The sequence below is a fragment of the Procambarus clarkii genome, chromosome 76 (genome assembly GCF_040958095.1).
Source record: "Procambarus clarkii isolate CNS0578487 chromosome 76, FALCON_Pclarkii_2.0, whole genome shotgun sequence".
Classification (NCBI taxonomy): domain Eukaryota; kingdom Metazoa; phylum Arthropoda; class Malacostraca; order Decapoda; family Cambaridae; genus Procambarus; species Procambarus clarkii.
The window spans coordinates 11499320-11520134 of NC_091225.1; the positions used below are offsets into that span (position 1 = coordinate 11499320).

The 20815-nt window shown below is 44.0% G+C and overlaps 1 protein-coding gene across 1 annotated transcript in view; it reads left to right on the plus strand.

The window, feature by feature from the left end:
* The first annotated feature begins 2354 nt into the window (after nt 1–2354).
* Nucleotides 2355–20815, plus strand: part of LOC123771540 (dynein axonemal intermediate chain 1) — a 312924-nt gene continuing 294463 nt past the window's right edge. Inside the window, exon 1 of the mRNA XM_069313626.1 lies at nt 2355–2539. The gene's annotated coding sequence lies outside the window, so the exon portion shown is untranslated. The remainder of the gene's footprint in view (nt 2540–20815) is intronic.

Here is a 20815-nt window from a genome sequence, read left to right on the forward strand (position 1 = left end):
TGCTGAGCGGCTTTTTCAGGTGTAAACCATCGTTAAGGAGCCGTTCGCTCCTTAACGAGGGTTCGCATATTACGCCAGCCTGTCCTAATGTCTCGCTCGAACTTTCGACCACAGGGTCAGGATTTCGGTGGGAGGTCGTGAGACGAGACGTTCTGTGGGAGTGGGGCGTCTCATCTTGGGCCACCAGCTGTGGGAGTGGGGCGTCTCATCTTGGGCCACCAGCTGTGGGAGTGGGGCGTCTCATCTTGGGCCACCAGCTGTGGGAGTGGGGCGTCTCATCTTGGGCCACCAGCTGTGGGAGTGGGGCGTCTCATCTTGGGCCACCAGCTGTGGGAGTGGGGCGTCTCATCTTGGGCTACCAGCTGTGGGAGTGAGGCGTCTCATCTTGGGCCACCAGCTGTGGGAGTGGGGCGTCTCATCTTGGGCCACCAGCTGTGGGAGTGGGGCGTCTCATCTTGGGCCACCAGCTGTGGGAGTGGGGCATCTCATCTTGGGCCACCAGCTGTGAGAGTCGGGCGTCTCATCTTGGGCCACCAGCTGTATGAGTGGGGCGTCTCATCTTGGGCAACCAGCTGAGGGAGTGGGGCGTCTCATCTTGGGGCACCAGCTGTGGGAGTTGGACGTCTCATCTTGGTCCACCAGCTGTGGGAGTGGGGCGTCTCATCTTGGGCCTCCAGCTGTGGGACTGGGGCGTCTCATCTTGGGCCACCAGCTGTGGGAGTGGAGCGTCTCATCTTGGTCCACCAGCTGTGGGAGTGGGGCGTCTCATCTTGGGCCACCAGCTGTGGGAGTGGGGCGTCTCATCTTGGGCCACCAGCTGTGGGAGTGGGGCATCTCAACTTGGGCCACCAGATGTGGGAGTGGGGCGTCTCATCTTGGGCCACCAGCTGTGAGAGTCGGGCGTCTCATCTTGGGCCACCAGCGGTACGAGTGGGCGTCTCATCTTGGGCAACCAGCTGAGGGAGTGGGACGTCTCATCTTGGGCCACCAGCTGTAGGAGTGGGGTGTCTCATCTTAGGCCGCCAGTTGTGGGAGTGGGGCGTCTCATCTTGGGCCACCAGCTGTAGGAGTGGGGCGTCTCATCCTGGTCCACCAGCTGTGGGAGTGGGGCGTCTCATCTTGGGCCACCAGCTGAGGGAGTGGGGCGTCTCATCGTGGGCCACAAGCTGTGGGAGTGGGGCGTCTCATTTTGGGCCACCAGCTGTGGGAGTGGGGCGTCTCATCTTGGACCACCAGCTCTTGAACCTGAACTCTCAGGTTCAGCCCTGAGAGTACAGAGAAGATCTCTGTACTCTCAGCTTCCTACATAGCGACTGGAAGCCTCAAGGCTTCAGGAAGGCTTCTCCCCGTGGAAGCCACTAGAGACGGTAACCCTCAGGTATATTCAGGTAAATACAATGTTGTGTGGTGCAGTGCTATTCGGAAACAAGACAAGTTAACCTAGTTCCAACTCTCACGTGCTTAGGGCCGAGTACGTATGATCTAGTGGTTAAGTGGCCAGATTCATAAAGCAGTTACGCAAGTATTTACGAAAGTGTACATCTTTTCTTAATCTTTGCAGCCCGTCCTCCAAACAATGACCCAAAAGTGATTCCATCCACCCGCCAAACCCCCGGGTGTTTATGAATGAAAACGGTTTACACACGACTCACAACTGATGACGTTCGAACACTTCCGGAACAAGTGCTTCACTGACTAATTTTGTTCGAACCACAACGCTTCACCCATGTACTACAAATAACAATAATCGCCAACAGAACCTAAACACCTAACGTAACCTAACCTATGCCTATATATGCACAATGTTAATATGCTAATACATTATAATATTAATTTATATTTGAGAAAATTCCCTTTTTGAATGAACAGCATGTGAAAATTTATGAATAAGTCTGTGGGGTCGACCGCTGGATGTAATGGACTGAGTCGAATACTGGTTGCGTTGCAGCACGTCTTCCAAACAAAGATCCAAAAGTGATTCCATGCACCCGCCAAACCCCCTGTTTATGAATGAAAAGCGGTTTACACACGACTCACAACTGCTGACATTCGAACAAATCCGGAACAAGTGTTTCACTTACGAATTTTGTTCGAATCACAGCACTATAAATGCTTCACCCACGTACTACAAATACAAATAATCGCCAACAGAACCTAAACACCTAACCTAACATAACCTATGCCTATTTATACACAATATGCTAATATATTATAATATTAATTTATACTGGAGAAAATTCCCGTTTTGAATGAAGAGCATGTTAAAATTTATGAATGCGTCTGTGGGGTTGACCGCTGAATGTAATGGACTTGAGTCGAGGACTGGTTGCCCTCAGTGTGCTGCGGTACTCGTTCGTGCGCGGTCACGTCCGTGTTTTGTCTCCACTTAGCGTTTGTGTGATGGTGAACACTCGCTTATATGAACTGGTACCCGCGTCTGCTCGTCTGCGCTTACACGGGAGTGACGGAGTAGAGTTAAGCGGGTGTCTGCGAGGGTGAAGATCCAGATCTTCCTTCTTCCTCTCCTATAGTCATCTAGGTAAGATCTCCCTTCTTCCTCTCCTATAGCCATCTTGGCAAGAGCCTATAGCCACACCACCCACCCTAGCCCCACCCACCCATGCCCCACCCCCACACCACCCACCCTAGCCCCACCCCAACACCACCCACCCTAGCCCCACCCACCCACCACCTACCCCAGCCCCCCCCCACCACACCACCCACCCTAGCCCCCCCACCACACCACCCACCCTAGCCCCCCAACACCACCTAGCCCCCCCCACACCACCCACCACTAGCCCCCCCCCACACCACCCACCACTAGCCCCCCCCAAAACCACCCACCCCTAGCCCCCTCCCCACACCAACCACCCTAGCCCCCCCCCCACACCACCCACCCCTAGCCCCCTCCCCACACCAACAACCCTAGCCCCCCACCACACCACCCACCCAAGCCCCCCCCCCCCACACCACCCACCCCTAGCCTCTTACACCACCCTGGTTGATACCTGGTTGATGGGGTTCTGGGAGTTCTTCTACTCCCCAAGCCCGGCCCGAGGCCAGGCTTGACTTATGAGTGTTTGGTCCACTATGTTGTTGCTTGGAGCGGCCCGCAGGCCCACATACCCACCACAGCCCGGTTGGTCCGGCACTCCTTGGAGGAATAAATCTAGTTTCCTCTTGAAAATGTCCACGGTTGTTCCGGCAATATTTCTTATGCTTGCTGGGAGGACGTTGAACAACCGCGGACCTCTGATGTTTATACAGTGTTCTCTGATTGTGCCTATGGCACCTCTGCTCTTCACTGGTTCTATTCTGCATTTTCTTCCATATCGTTCACTCCAGTACGTTGTTATTTTACTGTGTAGATTTGGTACTAGGCCCTCCAGTATCTTCCAGGTGTATATTATTTGATATCTCTCTCGTCTTCTTTCTAGTGAGTACATTTGGAGGGCTTTGAGACGATCCCAATAATTTAGGTGCTTTATTGCGTCTATGTGTGCCGTATATGTTCTCTGTATTCCCTCTATTTCAGCAATCTATCCTGCTCTGAAGGGGGAAGTGAGTACTGAGCAGTACTCAAGACGTGACAACATAAGTGACTTGAAGAGTACAACCATTGTGATGGGATCCCTGGATTTGAAAGTTCTCGTAATCCATCCTATCATTTTTCTGGCTGTCGCAATATTTGCTCGGTTATGCTCCTTGAACGTTAAGTCGTCAGACATTATTATTCCCAAATCCTTTACATGCTGTTTTCCTACTATGGGTACATTTGATTGTGTTTTGTACTCTGTATTATGTTTAAGGTCCTCATTTTTACCTTACCTGAGTACCTGGAATTTATCACTGTTAAACATCATGTTATTTTCTGATGCCCAGTCGAAAACTTTATTAATATCAGCTTGAAGTTTTTCAGTGTCTTCAGCCGAGATAATTTTCATACATGATTTTTGTGTCATCTGCAAAGGATGATACGAAGCTGTGACTTGTATTTTTGTCTGTATCTGATATGAGAATAAGGAAAAGCAGCGGTGCAAGGACTGTACCCTGAGATACAGAGCTTTTAACTGCACTTGGACTAGATTTTATATGGTTGACCGTTACTCGCCTGAGTCCTGTTTGACAGAAAACTGAGTATCCAGCGTCCTACTTTACCGGTTATTCCCATTGACTTCATTTTGTGTGCTATCACGCCATGGTCACATTTATCGAAAGCCTTTGCGAAGTCCGTGTATATCACATCAGTATTCTGTTTTTCTTCTAATGCCTCGGTAACTTTGTCGTAGTGCTCAAGTAGCTGTGAGAGGCACGATCTTCCCGCTCGAAATCCATGTTGGCCTGGGTTGTGAAGGTCATTGGTCTCCATGAAATTGGTGACCTGACTCCTAATCACTCTCTCAAATACTTTTATGATGTGTGATGTTAGTGCAACTGGTCTATAATACTTTGCTCCCTCCCTTGTGTAGAGGGGCTATGTCTGCTACTTTAAGTGCATCTGGTATCTCCCCCGTGTCCAAGCTCTTCCTCCACACTATACTGAGTGCCTGTACTACCATCACTTTGCATTTCTTTATAAATATTGAATTCCATGGGTCTGGACCTGGGGCCGAGTGCATGGGCATGTTTTCAATTTCTCTTATAAAATTTAGTGCGCTCGTGTTGATATCAGTTATATTTACAGGGGTTTGAATATCCCGCATAAAGAAATTGTCTGGATCTTCCACTTTCATGTTGTTTATTGTAGTGCTAAACATATCCTCATACTGCTTTTTTAGGATTTCACTAATTTCTTTGTCATCCTCCGTGTATGAACCTTCACTTGTACGAATAGGTCAATACTGGCAGTGGTTTTTGCTTTTGATTTCGCATGTGAAGAAATATTTTGGATTTTTCTTTATTTCCTGAATTGCTTTCTGTTCTAACTGCCTTTCTTCAGTTTCATATGAGTGTTTCAATTTCCGCTCGATTTCTTCCATTTCCCTATTAAAATTATTCCTCCTTTGACAGGAAATTCGTGTCTGCATAAGCAGTTCCGTTATTTTTTTCCTGCGTTTATAGTGTCGTCTGCGTTCTCTTTCTACGTTGGATCACTTTCTGGCTTTCCTCAAAGGAACATGTTTCAGACAGACTTGATACGCTTCCGAAGTCAGTTTTTCTATTCCTTCTGTAGGACTTGTATTACTTACAACAGTTTCTCATGGAATGTTTGTAAGTTCCCTGTTTATTATCTCCCAGTCTATCTTATTATTATTAAAATTGAATTTACTGAATAGCCCCTCTCGCTTTATCAACGTGTAAAGTTTATTCTGAGTATTGATGGTCGTTTGCACTTCAATGAGCTTGTGAACGTAGTATATGGTATCATGATATCGTAATGTCTCTGATAATGCCTTCATTGTTGATAATGTCTTCATTGTTCGTAAAGACCAGATCTAAAATATTTTAATTTCTCGTTGGCTCCGATATCTGCTGATTGAGTGAAAATTTGTCACAGAATCTAAGTAGTTCTCTAATCTGTGGTTGGTTAGGTCCTGATAGATTTCCTGGTATAATATTATTGTTTGCTATTTTCCACCTGAGACTAGGCAAGTTGAAGTCACCTAGGAAGATAATATCAGGTATCGGGTTCTCCAAATTATCAAGGCTATTCTCTATTTTGTTTCTGTTCTGTGAATTCCTCAGTCGTTGCATCTGGCGGTTTGTGTATTAGAATAATCACTAAATTTATTTTCTCTTTTTAATCCCAGTACCTCTACCACCTCATTTGTAATGTTTAGGAGCTCCGAGCATACAAGGTCTTCCCTAATATACAGACCCACTCCTCCATGTGACCAAATTTTCCTATCACACCTGTATAGGTTATATCATGGAATCCAGATCTCACTGTCCAACAATTCCCCTGCATGGGTTTCTGTGAGAGCTCCAAATACTGCATTTGACTCAGTGAGGAGGCCATTTATGAACTGTACTTTGTTGTTTGTTCTTGTTTTCAGTCCTTGTATGTTGGCAAAGATGAATGAGGTTACTCTATTAGTGATAGTTTGAATGGGAGACTTTTCCGGCAAGCCCATTATGCGTGGACATAATGAGTTTGTTCTGACCAGTACTGATTGTTGTAGGGCAGTTGTCTGTCGTAGTTGTAGTTCCCTTTCGGTGGGTAATTGTATCTGTAATTCTGGAATGAAAGTAGATCTGGCATCCAGTTCCATACACTCTCCATGCTCCTCCTTTTGAATTCTCTTTCGGTTTGGTATAAAAACCCACCCTAGCCCCCCCAACACCACCCACCCTAGCCCCCCCCCACACCACCCACCCTAGCCCCCCCCCCACACCACCCACCCTAGCCCCCCCCCACACCACCCACCCTAGCCCCCCCCCACACCACCCACCCTAGCCCCCCCCCCCCCACACCACCCACCCTAGCCCCCCCCCCACACCACCCACCCTAGCCCCCCCCCACACCACCCACCCTAGCCCCCCCCCACACCACCCACCCTAGCCCCCCCCACACCACCCACCCTAGCCCCCCCCACACCACCCACGCTAGCCCCCCCCACACCACCCACCCTTGCCCCCCCCACACCACCCACCCTAGCCCCCCCCCCACACCACCCACCCTAGCCCCCCCCCACCACCCACCCTAGCCCCCCCAGTAGTAGGGATGGCAGTCCACAGACGATATTTTGTTTTGGGCAAATATCGTGTGTGGGAGCCATGGTTTTCAGGTACCAATATCGTCTGTGGGAGTCAGGGTTTTGAGGTCCAATATCCCGCGTGTGAGCCAGGGTTTTCAGGTAAATTTTGTCAGTCACAGGTTTTAGAAGTTGTTAAAGTTCTTATAATGAAAATGTCATACGAGTTTGTTAAAGTTCTGATGATGAAAATAATTTCCGAGACTTCAGAAGTTTGTTAAAAGTTCTTATCATGAAATAATGTCATACGAGTTTTGTTATAAGTTCTCATGGGATTCTTACTTAGAAACTAGTATATTGCTATATATCTGAATCATTTCACTGTCTTCCCCCTCCCTCCCCCCCTTACCTCACAATCTCTCGCGTCACCTGTATTTACCTTACGCCGGCCAGCCAGACGCCGCATGCAGGTCACCTCGGTAATCTTAGTCTAATCTTCTCCATAATATCTGGACCGTCCCTCTCCTTCATATTGTTCATTCATAGTTCCTTTTCATTAAACTAGTCAGTTTTACATATATAAACAAAGTCTGGGACTAGCTCACGTTCCCACCTTAGTTTTACTAATACATCTTCTTTAGTATCCAATCATTTTCTTCGAGATTTAAAACACAGCTATTTCAAACGTATTAAAATACAGTAATTTTGTTATCGAGCTCCAGCTCCTATCCCCGCCTTAGTCCCCTGTCGTATAATGATTACTAACAGTCCAATCCCTCTAAAATTTAAAAATAATCATATTTCAAACGTAGTTCAATACAGTAATTTAGTTACCGAGCTCCAGGCTCTTGTCCTCCACCTTAGTTCCCTCGCTCATCTTCGTTAATACCTAATGAAATTCCCTGAAATTTTATCCCTCTGTATTTCAGACACAGTAAATAAGATCAAGTCAGTTACTGAGCTCCAGCTCTCATCCCCCACCTTCCCTCTCGTGTCTTCGGTATTATCCTATCAAATTCCCTGAAATTTCTACCCTCTGTATTTCAGACGTAGTTTAGTAAATCCAAACAATTATCAAACTCTAGCTCTTGTCCCCCAGCTTAGTTCATTTGTACAAGGTCGTTAGTAACAGATCAATTTTCCCCGAAATTTATAGCAGACATACTTCAAAGTTAGTAAATAAGATCAAGTCAGTTACTGAGCTCCAGCTCTCGTCCCCACCTTAGTTCTCTCTCGTATATTTGTAAATAACCCATCAATTCCCCTTAATTTTTTTAAATAACTAGTTCTTTGTCAAATATTATTATACTGCAATACAGTTCCCTCAACAATTTTAGTAACCCAGTTTTTATTTGCAAAACTGTCAAAGTAATTCTCGTAGTCAACTTAATAGTTCTACCAATCCTGTTCTTAAACAAATCTACACTTTATTCAGTTCCAAATTTACAAAGACAAACCTTTCTTGTAACTTCTTAACTAAAAATCTTTCGCCAATCAACAAAAAAATAGTCAAAGGAATCTTTCCAACACTGTTCATAACTAAACTTATTCCCTAGACATCAGAAAATAACCGTGTTCTTCATGTTTCATTGTCATTTCATAACTAAAATTATCCATCAATCAACAGAAAAAAGTCATATTCATCATCATTGTTCCTATCTAAAATTATGTTTTCTCAAGTAAGAAAAAATAACCAAAGATATCTTTCATCGCTGTTCTTAACTGACATTATACTTTGGGGAGCACAAAAATAGTCTCCCTCTTCATATTTTGTCTTTTTCCTTAACTAAAGTATTCATCAGTCAACTAAAAAATAGTTACTTCATCATGTTTCCCTGTCATTTCTTAACTGAAATATCACTTCTCTCATCTGAAAATAGTCATGTGTAGCCTCTTTCCAACACTGTTCTTAACTAAAATAACCTTTCTCTTAGCAAAAATAGTCAAGGGAAACGTTTCCAATACTGTTCATAACTAACTTTATCCATTGTCATTCAACTAAAAATAGTCTTGTTCATCATTTCGTAACAGCCATTATGTTTTCGTCAAGTAAGAAAATATAGTCAAAGATATCTATCATCGTCGTTCTTAACTGACATTTATACTTTGTGGAGCACTAAAATAGTCACTGTCGTCATATTTTTTCTTGTCTTTCCTCAACTAAAATAGTCAAATGTAGCTTTTTCAGCACTTTGGTAAAAATTATATGTCGTCAAGTAAGAAAAAAAATAGTCAAAGGTGCTCTCCGTGACACCAAAGTTACTCTTCGAGAAATCAAAGACACTCTTTGAGACATCAAGGACTTACTCAAAGACATCAAAGTTGCACACAAAGACATCCTTTGAGACATCAAAGACACCTCTCGAGGCATCAAAGACACTCTTCAAACACACCAAAAGACACTCTTCGTTCATCAAACTTATTCTCAGAGATATCTAAAGTTATTCTCAGAACAATCAAGTTATTCCAAGACAACAAAAGTTATTCTCAGAGCTACCCAAAGCTATTCTCAGAGTCATCAAAGCTATTCTCAGAGTTAACAAAGTTGTTCCAAAAGACGTTAAAAATTAATCTCGTTCATCAAAGTTGTTTCAAAGACATCAAAGTTAATCTTAGAGTTAACAAAGGTAATCTCAAAAATCTTCGTTCATAAGTTATTCAAAGAGACATCTAAAGTTATTCTCTAAGACATGAAAGTTATTCTAAGAGCTATCAAAAGTTATTCTCAGTCATATGTTATTCTCTAAGTAACCTTCCGTTCATCAAAGACATTCTCTAAGTCATCAAAGTTATTCTCTAAGACAACAAAGTCATTCTCAGTCATCAAAGTTATTCTCAGAGTCACCTTCGTTATTCAAAGAAGCCTTCTGAGACATCCTCGTTGAACAAAACTGTCCTCAGAGCCATCAAAAAAATTAAATACAGTCATCAAAGTTATTCTCTAAGTATCTTTTCGTTCATCAGAGAAGCTTTCTAAGACATCTTTGTTCATTAAAGTTAATCTCAGAGGCATAAAAGTTATTCTCAGAGCTATCAAAATTATTCTCAGTCATCAAACTTGTTCTCAAAGTCATCAAAGTTAATCTCAGAGTTAACAAAGGTAATCTCTAACTGACTCTCGTTCAACATATTAATTCTCTAAGTCCTCAAAGTTATTCTCTAAGACAACAAAGTCTTTCTCAGAGCTATCAAACTTGTTCTCAAAGTCATCAAAGTTATTCCAAGTGACGTCAAAGTTAATCTAAGACATCATCTTTCATCAAAGATATTCTCTCTAAGCCATCAATGTTCTTCTCTAAGACATAAAAAGTTATTCTGTCATCAAAAAGTTATTCTCTGAGCTAACAAAATACTACTTATGTTCTCAAAGACATTCTCAAATTCATTAAAGTTATTCTAAGAGCTAACAAAAGTTATTCTCAGAGTCACCTTCGTTCTTCAGAGAAACTTTCCAAAACATCTTTGTTCATCAAAGTTATTCTCGGAGTCATCAAAAGGTATTCTCTAACTCACTTTTGTTCATTAAAGTTAATTTCTATGTTATAAAAGTTATTCTCAGAGACATCTAAAGTTAATCTTGCTCATCAAAGTTGTTCTCTAAGACATCAATGTTGTTCTCTAAGATATCAAAGATGTTCTCTAAATCATAGAAGTTAATCTCTAAGTCACCCTCGTTCATTAGAGAAACTTTCCAATCCATCTTCGTTGATCAAAATTATTCTCAGTCATCAAAGTGATCTCTAATTCATCTTCGTTCTCCAAAAAGTTGTTCTCTAAGACACCTTCGTCATCAAAGAAACTCTCCTTCTTCCATCATGTTATTCTTTAAGACATCTTCAGTCATAAAATTTCTCTCCGAAATGTAACTAGTTCAGTTTTTCATATCAAACCTGCACTTCTGTTAAAATATATTTTCTTAGTCGCTTTACCCTAAAACTGTTCTCTGAACTACACTGCTCAAACCTACGTAACCTATCCTCTCCACCCAATGTTACTTAGTTAACGTAACGTTCCTAAACCTAACTTTACCTATCCTAACTTACCTTACCTTTACCTAACCTAACCTGCTTAACCTAACTTTACCTACATTACCTAACTTACCTTACCTATCTTACCTAACTTTACCTATCCTAACTTACCTTACCTATCATACCTAACCTGTATAACCTAACTGCTTAACCTAACTTACCTTACCTTACCTATCTTACCTAACTTAACCTAACTTCTTTCCTTCTTTTACTTTGTTTTCACAAATAAGTTCATTCTTTATCTTAGTAATAATAAAATTACAATAGTAAAGAATCAGATCTACTAATACTTGAAATTGAGAAAAACAAGAGAGCAAGGGACTGAGAGCATGAAAAGAGGAGAAAAGAGTAAGAGAGAGGGGGAGGAAGAGAGAGAATAAGGGAGGGAGATAGAAAAGGAGGGTTAGAAGGAGTAGGAGAAGCAAAGTAAAAGAAGGAAAGAAGGTTAAGTGGGATGGTGGGTTTGGGTAAAAATATACAAAGGAGAAACAAAACTACATCTGAAAGGTTATGAAAAGGATAATATATTCAACAAATACGTAAAAAACACCATAAACTACATCTGAAAGGTTAGGTTAAAGGGTTGGGGAATAAGAACATAAGATAGAACCTACTAAATACACTAAGATTACAAGAGGTTAGGTTAAGGGGTTGGGGAATAAGAATAAATGATAACAAACATAATAAATACAACTTATGAGTAACTTGATGAACTTTAACAAATAACCCTTGATCTGCAAAAATGACCATTTGAGAAATTAACCCTTGAAACGAGTAGATTCCCATATATAACAAAAATCCTTTGAAATGGTTAAACACCCAATCTTAAACAAATAACACTTGAAATGCAAAAAATGTCCATTTGAGAAATTAACCCTTGAAATGAGTAAATGAATGAGACAATGATTGACGAAACACAAAAGACAAGCAGGAATAATTATGTAAGTTAGATCATGTCTGGTTGGACTAGATAAGTTAGGATACATCAGTTTGGGAATGTAAGATTAAGTTAGGTAAAGCAAGTTAGGTTAGGATAGGTAAGATAAGTTACGTAAGTTAGGTTAAGCAGGTTAAGTTAGGTAAGGTAGGTAGGTTAAGCAGGATAAGTTAGGTTAAGTCAGGTAAGGTAAGTTAGGATAGGTAAAGTTAGGTTAAGCAGGTTAAGTTGGGTAATGTAGGTAAGTTAGGTTAAGTTAGGTAAGAAAGGTAAGATATGTAAGGTAAGGTAAGTTAGGTTAAGCAGGTTAAGTTAGGTAATGTAGGTAAGTTAGGTTAAGCAGGATAAGTTAGGTTAAGTTAGGTAAGATAGGTAAGGTAAGGTAAGTTAGGTTAAGCAGTTAGGTTATACAGGTTAAGTTAGGTAAGATAGGTAAGGTAAGGTAAGTTAGGTTAAGCAGGTTAGGTAAAGTTAGGTTTAGCAGGTTAAGTTAGGTAATGTAGGTAAGTTAGGTTAAGCAGGTTAGGTTAGGTAAAGGCAAGTTATGTTAGGATAGGTAAAGTTAGGTTATGCAGGTTAAGTTAGGTAATGTAGGTAAGTTAGGTTAAGCAGGATAAGTTAGGTTAGGTTAGGTAAGTTAGGTAAGGTAAAGGTAAGTTATGTTACGATAGGTAAAGTTAGGTAAGATAGGTAAGGTAAGGTATGTTAGGATAGGTAAAGTTAGGTTATGCAGGTTAAATTAGGTAAGATAGGTAAAGGTAAGGTAAGTTATGTTAGGATAGGTAAAGTTAGGTTATAAACGTTAAGTTAGGTAAGTAACATTGGGTGGAGAGGATAGGTTACGTAGGTTTAAGCAGTATAGTCCAGAGAACACTTTTAAGGTAAAGTGACTTAAGAAAATATATTTTAACAGAAATGTAAGTTTCATATGAAAAGCTGAACTAGTTGTATTTGGAGAGAAATTTTATGCCTGAAGATGTCTTAGAGAACAACAATGTTGTCTTAAAGTATAACTTGATGGAAGAAGGAGAGTTTCTTTGATGAACGAAGGTGTCTTAGGGAACAACTTTTGGTGAACGAAGGTGAATTAGAGATCACTTTTGATGACTCTGAGAATAACTTTGATGACTGTATTTAACTTTTTTGATGGTTCTGAGGACAGTTTTGTTGAACGAGGATGTCTCGGAAGGCTTCTTTGAATACCGAAGGTGGCTCTGGGATTAACTTTGATGACTCTGAGAATGACTTTGTTGTCTTAGAGAATAACTTTGAGGACTTAGAGAATTACTATGTTGAACGAAAGTGAGTTAGAGATTACCTTTGATGACTCTGAGAATATCTTTGATGACTTCGAGAATAAAATTTGATGACTCTGAGAATAACTTTTATGTCTTACATAATAACTTAAGATGTCTCTGAAAATAACTTTGACGAAAGAAGATGTCTTAGATTAACTTGGAATAACTTTGATGACTTTGAGAACAAGTTTGATGAACAAAGATGTTTTGGAAAGTTTCTCTTACGAACGAAGGTGACTCTGAGAATACCTTTGATGACTCTAAGATTATCTTTGATGACTTTGAGAACAAGTTTGATGACTGAGATTAATTTTAACGTCTCTTGGAATACCTTTGGTGACTGAGAAAATCGTTGATGACTTTGAGAATGACTTCTGAGAACATGAGTAGTATTTGAATGCGTCTTTGATGTATTGAGGATATCTTACAGAACAACTTTGATGGCCGAGATTAACTTTGAGTACATGAAAATACCTTTTTGATGACATCGAGAATAATTTTAATAGCTCTGAGAATAACTTTTATGCCTCTGAGATTAACTTTAATGAACGAAGATGTCTTAGAAAGTTTCTCTGATGAACGAAAGGTTACTTAGAGAATAACATTTTGATGACTGAGATTAACTTTTTGATGACTCTGAGAATAACTTTGAGGATGCGAGTAAATTTTTGAGTGTTTGAGAGTGTCTTTTGATATCTCGAAGAGTGCCCTTGAAGTCTTAAAGGATGTTTTTGATGTCTCAAAGGATGTCTTTGATGTCTCAAGGGATGTCTTTGAGTGCAACTTTGATGTCTTTGAGTAAGTCCTTGATGTCTCGAAGAGTGTCTTTGACTATATTTCTTACTTGACGACATATAATTTTAGTTAGGAACAATGATGAATATGACTATTTTAGCGAAGTGAAAGGTTACTTTAGTTAAGAACAGTGTTGGAAAGAGGCTACACATGACTATTTCAGATGAGAGAAGTGATATTTAAGTTAAGAAATGACAGGGAAACATGATGAAGTAACTATTTTTTTTAGTTGACTGATGAATACTTTTAGTTAAGCAAAAAGACAAAACATGACGAGGGAGACTATTTTTGCGCTCCCCAAAGTATAAATGTCAGTTAAGAATGACGATGATAGATATCTTTGACTATATTTTTTACTTATCGACACATAATTTTAGTTAGGAACAAATGATGAATATGACTATTTCTGTTGATTGATGGATAATTTTAGTTATGAAATGACAATGAAATATGAAGAACACGGTTATTTTCTGATGACTAGGGAATAAGTTTAGTTATGAACAGTGTTGGAAAGATTCCTTTGACTATTTTTTGGTTGATTGGATAATAAGTTTAGTTGAGAAATGAGGAAAGTGACTATGTTTTAGTTGATTGGCGAAAGATTTTTAGTTAAGAAGTTACAATAAAGGTTTGTCTTTGTAAATTTGGAACTGAATAAAGTGTAGATTTGTTAAAGAACAGGGTTGGTAGAACTATTAAGTTGACTACGAGAATTACTTTGACATAGTTTTGCAAATAAAACTAGGGTGACTAAAATTGTTGAGGGAACTGTATTGCCGATGATAATATTTGACAAAGAACTAGTTAGTGAATGGAAGAAACAAATTGGTTTAAAGAAACAAAGAACATAAAAAATTGAGGTTAAGTAGGGGAATGAACACAGTGAACATACGGTGAACACAGAAAACATGTAAGAAAAAGTTGATGAATAGAGTGAACATGCAGGGAATATGAACTTATAGAGAATATGAAGACATGATAAGGAACATAGGGAATACAAAGAATGAACACTGAACATATGAAGAACAAGCTAAGAACATTGAGAACAAGAATATTGAGTATAAAAGTTATACAGAGAACATATGATGTACATGAAAACATGACAAAGAACATAGTAAACATACGGGGAAAATGGTAGAAAAAATTTGAACCTGAGCATGCTGTGAATATTTGTAGAACATGGAGTGAACACAGAAAACATGGAAAAAATGTGAAGAACACAGCTGAATATAGAGAAAATATGCAAATACAGTATGATCATTGAAGGTTTGGATGTGTTGGGGATGAGAAGGTAAGGGAGGGAAAGGGTAAGGTGATTACTCTGATAAAGAGTTAGGCTGGAGAGGGACTTGATCGGATATAATTATGTTCAATGATCTAAGACAGAGGAAATGGAGCTTGGCTAATGCCCTGATTAATTTTACTACGTTAGAAATAAGGTGATCTTAAATCTCAGGTGATTTAGTTGGAAATAAAGAACTTGTACAAAATGAACTAAGCTGGGGGACAAGAGTTGAAACTTGATAACTGAACTGGCTTTTATTTACTATGTCTGAAAATGTAGTTGGGTGTTTAAATCTCAGGGGGATTTGGACTGATAGTAATGAATTTACAGGAGTGAACTTGGACAGAGGACAAGAGCTAGAGTTTTGTAATTGTTTACATCATATTTACTATGTCTGAAATACAGAGGGTAAAAATTTCAGGGAAATTGATGGGTTATTTACAAAGATACGAGAGAGAACTAAGGTGGGGACGAGAGCTGGAGCTCGTTAACTGTTTTTGATCTTATTTACGGTGTCTGAAATACAGAGGGTAAAAATTTCAGGGGAATTGATAGGATATTAACAAAGACTTGAGGGGGAAGTAGGGTGGGGGACGAGAGCTGGAGCTCAGTAACTGACTTGATCTTATTTACTTCGACTGAAATATGACTGTTTAAAATTTCAGGGGGATTGGACTGCTAGTAGCGAAAATGTGGTCTCTGTCAAATTTGGGTTTTCAATTGGACTCTGATTAATTTCGATCATGAACTGGACTCTGATGAATTTTGCTCTCAAAGTGGACTCTGGCGAATTTTCGGTATAAACTGGACTCTGATGAAAATTGGGTAGAAAATGGACTCTGTCAAATTTGTCGTTAATTGGTCTCTGACGAATTTCTGTTGATAATTGGACTCTGATGAAATTTGAGCTTAAAACTGTCTGACTAATTTTGCTAGCAAACTGTACTCTGAAGAATTTTGGGCGCAAACTGGTCTCTGACTAAATTCTGTCTATAACTGGGCTCTGTTCAATTTTGGTCTTTACAGGTGAAATAGCCGTTAATGGGTATAAAACTAAATGTTATGGCTAAGTTGTCTGTTTTCCTTAACAAAACATCTAAGACAATATTCTCTGAAAATGGTCTTTTTACAAATTCGGTCATAAACATATAAATAAACTTCTATGATTATTTGAAACTCTGAAATATTTTCTTAAAACGGAACTCTGAAAAATTTGAATTTCTCCCATAAGAACTCTTAACAAACTTGTGTGACATTATTTTCATCATAAAAACTTTAACAACTCGTTTGACATTACTTTCATCATAAGAACTTTTAACAAACTTTCTAAAAATCTCGGAAATTATTTTCCCCATAAGAAACCTTTAACTCCAAATCGGCCTATTTTTCCAAATGTTCGGTTATTGAAAACAGGCAAAGGTTGTCCGTAGAGTTTACCTGGAAATGCTGTGACACAAACACGATATTTTCTAAAAATTTCTTTTAAGATTTTCCTACTTATTTTCCTCATAAGAACGCTTAACAAACCTCTAAAATCTCGGAAATTATTTTTCTCATACGAATTCCTTAATTCCAAATCTGTGACTCCCCAAATTCACCTGAAAAACCTGACATGCTACAGGGGATATTTTGAATTTCTCCCATAAGAACTTTAACAAACTCGTATGAACTTATTTTCATCATAAGAAACCTTAACAAACTTCTAAAATCTCAGAAATTACTCGCTCATAAGAAATCCTTAATCCCAAATCTGCGACTGCCCAAATTCACCTGAAAACCCTGACATGCTACAGAGGATTTTCTGCAAAAAAAAAAAAATCCCCTGTGGCGTGTCATCCCTACTACTCCCCCCTACACCACCCACCCTAGCCCCCCCTACACCACCCACCGTAGCCCCCCCTACACCACCCACCCTAGCACCCCCCTACACCACCCACCCTAGCCCCCCCCCTACACCACCCACCCTAGCCCCCCCCCTACACCACCCACCCTAGCCCCCCCCCCTACACCACCCACCCTAGCCCCCCCCCTACACCACCCACCCTAGCCCCCCCCCTACACCACCCTACCCTAGCCCCCCCCCCTACACCACCCACCCTAGCCCCCCCCCCCTACACCACCCACCCTAGCCCCCCCCCCCACACCACCCACCCTAGCCCCCCCCCCCCACACCACCCACCCTAGCCCCCACCCACACCACCCACCCTAGCCCCCACCCACACCACCCACCACACCACCCACCCTAGCCCCCCACACCACTCACCCACTTAGCCCCACCCACCCTAGCCCCCCCACACTACCACCCTAGCCCCTCCACACCTACCCACCCTAGCCCCCTCCTACCACCCACCCTAGCCCCCCTCCTTACCACCCACCCTAGCCCCCCCCCATTACCACCCACCCTAGCCCCCCCCTCACCACCCACCCTAGCCCCCCCTCACCACCCACCCTAGCCCCTCCACACCACCCACCCTAGCCCCCCCCCCTTACCACCCACCCTAGCCCCCCCTTACCACCCACCCTAGCCCCCCCTTACCACCCACCCTAACCCCCCCCTTACCACCCACCCTAGCCCCCCCCCTTACCACCCACCCTAGCCCCCCCCTTACCACCCACCCTAGCCCCCCCTTACCACCCACCCTAGCCCCCCCCACTCCACCCACCCTAGCCCCCCCCACTCCACCCACCCTAGCCCCCCCCCCCACACCACCCCCCCTAGCCCCCCCACACCACCCACCCTAGCCCCCCCACTCCACCCACCCTAGCCCCCCCCACTCCACCCACCCTAGCCCCCCCCCACTCCACCCACCCAACCCCCCCCCACACCACCCACCCTAGCCCCCCCCACACCACCCACCCTAGCCCCCCCCACTCCACCCACCCTAGCCCCCCCCCACACCACCCACCCTAGCCCCCCCCCCACACCACCCACCCTAGCCCCCCCCCACACCACCCACCCTAGCCCCCCCCCACACCACCCACCCTAGCCCCCCCCCACACCACCCACCCTAGCCCCCCCCCCACACCACCCACCCTAGCCCCCCCCACACCACCCACCCTAGCCCCCCCCACACCACCCACCCTAGCCCCCCCCCCACACCACCCACCCTAGCCCCCCCCACACCACCCACCCTAGCCCCCCCCCACACCACCCACCCTAGCCCCCCCCACACCACCCACCCTAGCCCCCCCCCACACCACCCACCCTAGCCCCCCCCCCACACCACCCACCCTAGCCCCCCCACACCACCCCCCTAGCCCCCCCCACACCACCCACCCTAGCCCCCCCCCTCACCACCCACCCTAGCCCCCCCACACCACCCACCCTAGCCCCCCCCCACACCACCCACCCTAGCCCACCCTAGCCCCCCCACACCACCCACCCTAGCGCCCCCCACACCACCCACCCTGGTGCCCCCCACACCACCCACCCTATCCCACACCACCCTAGCCCCCCCCCACACCACCCACCCTAGCGCCCCCCACACCACCCACCCTGGTGCCCCCCACACCACCCTAGCCCCCCCCCCACACCACCCACCCTAGCCCCCCCCCCCACCCACCCTGGTGCCCCCACACCACCCTAGCCCCCCCCCACACCACCCACCCTAGCCCCCCCCCACACCACCCACCCTAGCCCCCCCCACACCACCCACCCTAGCCCCCCCACACCACCCACCGTAGCCCCCCCCACACCACCCACCCTAGCCCGCCCCACACCACCCACCCTAGCCCGCCCCACACCACCCACCCTAGCCCACACTAGCCCCCCCACACTAGCCCCCCACAGCACTCACCCTAGTACCCTACACCACCCACCCTAGCCACCCCCACACCACCCACCCTAGCCCCCCCACACCACCCACACTATTCCCCCCCCACACCACCCACCCTATTCCCCCCACACCACCCACCCTATTCCCCCCACACCACCCACCCTAGCTCCCCCCCACACCACCCACCCTAGCTCCCCCCCACACCACCCACCCCAGCTCCCCCCCCCACACCACCCACCCCAGCTCCCCCCCCCACACCACCCACCCTAGCTCCCCCCCCCACCACCCACCCTAGCTCCCACACCCACCCTAGCTCCCCCCCCCACACCACCCACCCTAGCCTCCCCTCACCACCCACCCAAGCCCCCCCGCACCACCCTACCCTAGCCCCCCCTACACCACCCACCTTAGCCCCCCCTACACCACCCACCCAAGCCCCCCTCACCACCCACCCTATTCCACCCTATTCCCTAGCCGCCCCCCAACCACCCACCCTAGAATGCAGAGAGGTGACCCCACTTTGCACCATTACGTGCAGAGAGCCAGAATTTGGCTCCAAAATACGGCTCAGGCGTCGAATTTGGGATGTTTGGGATATTTTGAAAACTGCCGGGGGGGGGGGCAAAATCAAGGTACGCTGGTGTTGGTATAGGACAGAAGTTTTCGTTATCGTCGTGTTGGACAGTAAGTGGTCGCTGTCGTTGTGTTGGACAGTAATTGTTCGCTGTCGTTGTGTTGGACAGTAATTGTTCGCTGTCGTTGTGTTGGACAGTAATTGTTCGTTGTCGTCGTGTTGGACAGTAAGTGGTCGCTGTCGTCGTGTTGGACAGCGAGTGTTCGCTGTCATGTATCATGCAAACAGAGAGGTCCCAGGACAGAGCCCCGAGGCAGTCCACCCACAACACCCATTAGTGGTAGAAGGGTGTCATGAATGGTAAATTTAAACTGTTATTTTAAAGTGGTCTCTCCTAATCTACCAGAGGATCCAAAACAGAGAACGGGACAGTACATCACTTTCGCCGCTTTCATTTTCTAGTACGACAATTTTTGGCCGTTTGTAACGCCTACGATGGAAATGCGACGTTTTGTGTTGGAGGTCAGGATGGCCTACGCAATAAATTTGTAAGTGTATTTATAACCCCATTATCTGACGTAACCTACAACCTTTCTGAAGATAGTGTAGTGTGACTACAATGTTGTAGTGTGTATACATTAGCTCAAGATGCCTCCCACAACAGTTCACTAACTCTCGGGTACCTACCTACCGCCACTCTTTCTTTACACCTTTAAACACTGCTACAGCAAGGATTATAACCCTTCTTCTATCTCCAAATGTATATTTGCCAGATAATTTGCCACTACAAACAAAACGCATATATTATTGTTTAGACTAAATCCGCTACTCATAACTTTCCTGAAGTTGTCGTATATACACTTCAAAACCTGTGTGTAAATCACCGACAATTAACACGTGATGAAAAATGTGAAGTGTCAGACCACGAAGGAAGAATTGAAACAGGAATTTCCTTAAGTTCTTTCATCTTTAATAATACATCTTCAGAAGGGTGTTTCAATTCTTCCTTCTAGGTCTGACACTGTCGCTACAGAACATGAATGTATTTAAACGTTACAATGAATGATGAGAGCAATCATTATATGGGTGGCATAATAACAGGAGAGCATTAGCGCCTCTGGTGGTCAGATGCTTAACTGTATTAGAGGTTGACAGTTTAGATATTATGGTGAAGTAAGGGTGAGTGGCGCGTCTGGGAGTCCCGCTTCTTAACGTGTGGCTCATTTGTCGACCAGCCGCCGCCTGGGAGTCCCCGTGTGACAGTCATCATTAATCAATCATAATATAGAAAGGATTGTTAGGGTGTATACTTCATGTTGTTATTCGTTAGTATTTTGTATATTGTATGTACTTACACAAAATTAGAGGTGATTGTCAGGTGGCAACCATAGGTGTAGCCGCTAGTTAAGTCATTAGGGCGCTGCTGGTGACCTTAATAGCCATGCCAGTAGTTAGCCCAACATCAATCTTGAGGTTATCTTGAGATG